The following is a 5000-nucleotide window of genomic DNA, read 5'->3' on the forward strand; positions in this document are numbered from 1 at the left end:
GGGTTTAAATAAAGTATGATACCGCTCCATTAATTTTAATCTGAATAATTATACATGAGAAATGCTACCTTGCATTTCGGTGATCAAAATTACGTAAAAACCGAATTGAAAAATGAAAATTTTTATCCTTGGAAGAAAAACGTTGAAACTTCGCACCGTGAATGTGAGTACGAAGAAAAAAAATCCCAAGGCCTAAAACTTTTGGAAATTGACATGGTTCTCCAACGCGGAGTAAATGTTATGGCTGGTTGAGAACCGACTTATCCGGAGCGAATCCCATCTGTCCACGGTGACTAACACGGTCAATAATAAGAACGGCTATTATTCCTTTACATGAAAGCCGTTTCCATGAGGATATCACTACCTTTTTATTAAATAAAGGCAATGAAGGGAACGTACAAGTCCAAACAAACGATTAAAAATTGTTTTTTTTTTTGGATATTGCGAAATATGGGCGAGGGAAGGGGATATTTCCATGCCTGGCTTATAATGTCGAGGAAAATGAATTAAGTGTTAAGTAACGATATATATATGTTGAAAGGTTGACTTGGTTTGTAACTGATGTAACGATTTTTGCAATTCTTCCGGGAAAAAATCCGCAAGCGAAGCGAATTTAATGCGCAAATTATTCGCTGAAAACGAATAAATTACTTGGAAAAATTTTCTAAGTGCCGATTAATAATAATAAAGTAAGAAGTAAGGGTAAACTGGGAAGGACATGCAGAGAGAACGTAATCTTTGGAAAATGGTCGAAAATTTTCTAAGTCCCGCAAAAAATCGGCGTTTTGGACCAGTCTTTTTGCCCAGAATCTCCGAAAAACACCGGCGATTGCGCCATTCTGAGCAATGTCCAAGGGGATCCCAAAATGATTTTGACTTATATGTGGAGTATCGCATTGGCGAGTCCAACCGGTCAGCAAATGGCGAGGAAGTGATTCGGGGTTGGTTCTCGGTCTCTTCGGATCTCGCCCACCTCTACCTAGTCCCTTTTGGATTTGGAACACGAAAGTATAAATTTTCGGGCAAATACCGACGCCATGCGGGTTGCCGGGAAACCCCCGGTCGATTCCCGGTGTCGAGTGGGCTCGGAGTCGGTGAAAATTGAACGTTCTCCTCGCGAGAAAATCGAGCTAAGCGTGGTCCCGGTGGGTGATTCCGCCGGGAACATAGCCCATGCAAGCTCCCTGGTTGATCCTGCCAGTAGTCATATGCTTGTCTCAAAGATTAAGCCATGCATGTCTCAGTACTAACCGCTTTAAGGCGAAACCGCGAATGGCTCATTAAATCAGTTATGGTTCCTTGGATCTTACCCACACTTACATGGATAACTGTGGTAATTCTAGAGCTAATACATGAAACTCGTGCCTCGACCAGTGATGGAAGGGGTGCTTTTATTAGAACAAAACCAATCGGTCGGTCTTCCGTCCGTTGCCTTGGTGACTCTGAATAACTTTTGGCTGATCGCACGGTCTGAGCGCCGGCGACGCATCTTTCAAATGTCTGCCTTATCAACTTTCGATGGTAGGTTCTGCGCCTACCATGGTTGTAACGGGTGACGGGGAATCAGGGTTCGATCCCGGAGAGGGAGCCTGAGAAACGGCTACCACATCCAAGGAAGGCAGCAGGCGCGCAAATTACCCACTCCCGGAACGGGGAGGTAGTGACGAAAAATAACGATACGGGACTCATCCGAGGCCCCGTAATCGGAATGAGAACACTTTAAATCCTTTAACGAGGATCTATTGGAGGGCAAGTCTGGTGCCAGCAGCCGCGGTAATTCCAGCTCCAATAGCGTATATTAAAGTTGTTGCGGTTAAAAAGCTCGTAGTCGGAGGTGTGTCTCGGACGGTCGGTTCGCCGCTTGTCGGTGCTCAACTGGCCGGTCCGGACGTCCTGCCGGTGGGGTCCGCGAGGCTCCGTTATCCTTCTTTGGTCCTCTTCACCGAGTGCCTTGGTGGGCCGGCACGTTTACTTTGAACAAATTAGAGTGCTCAAAGCAGGCCGTTGGTCGCCTGAATACTGTGTGCATGGAATAATGGAATAGGACCTCGGTTCCATTTTGTTGGTTTTCAGAACTCGAGGTAATGATTAATAGGGACGGACGGGGGCATTCGTATTGCGACGTTAGAGGTGAAATTCTTGGATCGTCGCAAGACGAACCGATGCGAAAGCATTTGCCAAGAACGTTTTCGTTGATCAAGAACGAAAGTTAGAGGTTCGAAGGCGATCAGATACCGCCCTAGTTCTAACCATAAACGATGCCAGCTAGCCATCCGCCGAAGTTCCTTCTATGACTCGGCGGGCAGCTTCCGGGAAACCAAAGCTCTTGGGTTCCGGGGGAAGTATGGTTGCAAAGCTCAAACTTAAAGGAATTGACGGAAGGGCACCACCAGGAGTGGAGCCTGCGGCTTAATTTGACTCAACACGGGAAACCTCACCAGGCCCAGACACCGGTAGGATTGACAGAATAAGAGCTCTTTCTTGATTCGGTGGGTGGTGGTGCATGGCCGTTCTTAGTTGGTGGAGCGATTTGTCTGGTTAATTCCGATAACGAACGAGACTCTGGCCTGCTAACTAGGCGTCGGAATCTATTATGCTTCCGACGTAGCTATCTTCTTAGAGGGACAGGCGGCTCCTAGCCGCACGAGATTGAGCAATAACAGGTCTGTGATGCCCTTAGATGTTCTGGGCCGCACGCGCGCTACACTGAAGGAATCAGCGTGTCCTCCCTGGCCGAAAGGCCCGGGTAACCCGCTGAACCTCCTTCGTGCTAGGGATTGGGGCTTGCAATTGTTTCCCATGAACGAGGAATTCCCAGTAAGCGCGAGTCATAAGCTCGCGTTGATTACGTCCCTGCCCTTTGTACACACCGCCCGTCGCTACTACCGATTGAATGATTTAGTGAGGCCTTCGGACTGGTGCGCGGCGCTCGCCGCCTCAACACCGGTGGCGCCGATGTTGCTGGAAAGATGGCCAAACTTGATCATTTAGAGGAAGTAAAAGTCGTAACAAGGTTTCCGTAGGTGAACCTGCGGAAGGATCATTACAGCTTTCGATTATAAAATCGTAGCTTTGGAACGAATTGGTGAAGAGAAAAAGGGACAAAGAAGGCGAGCAGTCGGGTGCCCGGCTTTCAAAAGCCGGCTTTAAAAGACACACGCCCAACTCGCTCGCAAAGAAGGGAAAAAATTCCCAGTTTGTATGTTTCGATGAAACGAATTTTTTACATAAAATGAAATGAAAGAAAGAAATTCTAAACGGTGGATCACTCGGCTCGTGGATCGATGAAGAACGCAGCTAACTGCGCGTCGAATTGTGAACTGCAGGACACATGAACATCGACGTTTCGAACGCACATTGCAGCCCTCGGATTTTGTTCCCGGGCTACGCCTGGCTGAGGGCCGGCAATTCAGTTCGCGAACGGAAACGTTTGCGTACTGGGGCGACGAGCATCCCTCGCTGGGATGGATCGTCGCCCGGATTGATAGGGGGCTCTGCGGGAGATTGGGCGAGACCCGTCCCCGCCGGTCGAGGTGAGACGCTTCGTTATTTTTTGACGGCGTTCGCCTGCGGATCGGTGGGGGCTCGGTTATTACTCCCTCTCCACGGGCAACTATATCATTTGGGCCGACCTCAGAGCAGGTGAGACCACCCGCTGAATTTAAGCATATTAATAAGCGGAGGAAAAGAAACTAACCAGGATTCCCTTAGTAACGGCGAGCGAACAGGGATCGACTCCAGGGCCAAAGCTCGCGCCCCCCGCGGGGCGCCGAGCGCTGTGGCGTTTGGGAGCGTCCAATTTCCCGAGGGGCGCCGGAGAGTCCAAGTCCCTCTTGAACGGGGCCACGGCCCGGAGAGGGTGCCAGGCCCGTGCGACCTCCGCGCTTGCCTCCCGGGAGGGGCGCTCCTCAGAGTCGGGTTGCTTGAGAGTGCAGCCCAAAGTCGGTGGTAAACTCCACCTAAGACTGAATACGGCCACGAGACCGATAGCGAACAAGTACCGTGAGGGAAAGTTGAAAAGCACTTTGAAGAGAGAGTTCAAGAGTACGTGAAACCGTTTGGGAGTAAACGGGTGGTACCCGAAATTTCGAAAGGGGAGATTCAGGTCTCGCCGGCGACGGGCGAGGGTCGCTTGACGGATGGCGCGCCGGCGGGCGGGGGGTGACCCCCGTCACAGGCGCGTCACCCGGTGGCCCTCGAATGTTCGTCGTCGGTGTGACGCACTTCTCCCCGAGTAGGACGTCGCGACCCGTCGGACGCCGGCCCCAAGGGCCCGGGTGGAGTCCCGCCCGCTCTCGAGCGGAAAAGGACCCCGGGATCCCAGGCCGGATGTCCGACGGTAGGAAGCGAAAGTCGACGCGCCGCAAGGCGTCCGGCCCTCCGCGAGCACCCTCGGGGGTTAGGGTTCCGGACCCGGTCCGATCCCTTTCCCACCGTGGGGCTGTCCGCGAACCGTGAGGTGTCCTCGGACGGCGTCGAAAGTTTCGAGTCCGCGACGCTACGGCTTGGATGGTCCACCCGACCCGTCTTGAAACACGGACCAAGGAGTCTAACATGCGCGCGAGTCGTTGGGTCGGACACGCTCCGCTAAACCCATAGGCGCAATGAAAGTGAAGGCCGCCGTTCCGGCGGCCGAGGGAGGACGGGGTCGTTCGCTCGCTCCGGCGGGCGTCGGTCCCCGCACCCCCGGGGCGTCTGATCCCTCATTGCGAGGGGAGGCGCACCCAGAGCGCACACGTTGGGACCCGAAAGATGGTGAACTATGCCTGGCCAGGACGAAGTCAGGGGAAACCCTGATGGAGGTCCGTAGCGATTCTGACGTGCAAATCGATCGTCGGAGCTGGGTATAGGGGCGAAAGACTAATCGAACCATCTAGTAGCTGGTTCCCTCCGAAGTTTCCCTCAGGATAGCTTGCGCTCGGAGGAGAGTCTCATCCGGTAAAGCGAATGATTAGAGGCCTTGGGGCCGAAACGGCTTCAACCTATTCTCAAACTTTAAA

At 52.4% G+C, this 5000-nt stretch overlaps 3 non-coding genes across 3 annotated transcripts in view; all 3 read left to right on the top strand.

Moving 5' to 3' along the window:
* The first annotated feature begins 1181 nt into the window (after positions 1-1181).
* On the top strand, positions 1182-3046 carry LOC139686485 (small subunit ribosomal RNA). Its single transcript, XR_011700390.1, has one exon. It is a non-coding gene; the product is annotated as a small subunit ribosomal RNA (ribosomal RNA).
* Positions 3047-3249: 203 nt separating this feature from the next.
* On the top strand, positions 3250-3404 carry LOC139686553 (5.8S ribosomal RNA). Its single transcript, XR_011700449.1, has one exon. It is a non-coding gene; the product is annotated as a 5.8S ribosomal RNA (ribosomal RNA).
* Positions 3405-3628: 224 nt separating this feature from the next.
* The window catches only part of LOC139686552 (large subunit ribosomal RNA), a 4023-nt gene continuing 2651 nt past the window's right edge, over positions 3629-5000 (top strand). The window contains exon 1 of the ribosomal RNA XR_011700448.1: positions 3629-5000. This exon is cut by the window's right edge and continues 2651 nt beyond it. This is a non-coding gene — a ribosomal RNA (large subunit ribosomal RNA).

Source organism: Hetaerina americana, unplaced genomic scaffold (assembly GCF_022747635.1).
Source record: "Hetaerina americana unplaced genomic scaffold, ioHetAmer1.1.p SCAF_142, whole genome shotgun sequence".
Lineage (NCBI taxonomy): Eukaryota > Metazoa > Arthropoda > Insecta > Odonata > Calopterygidae > Hetaerina > Hetaerina americana.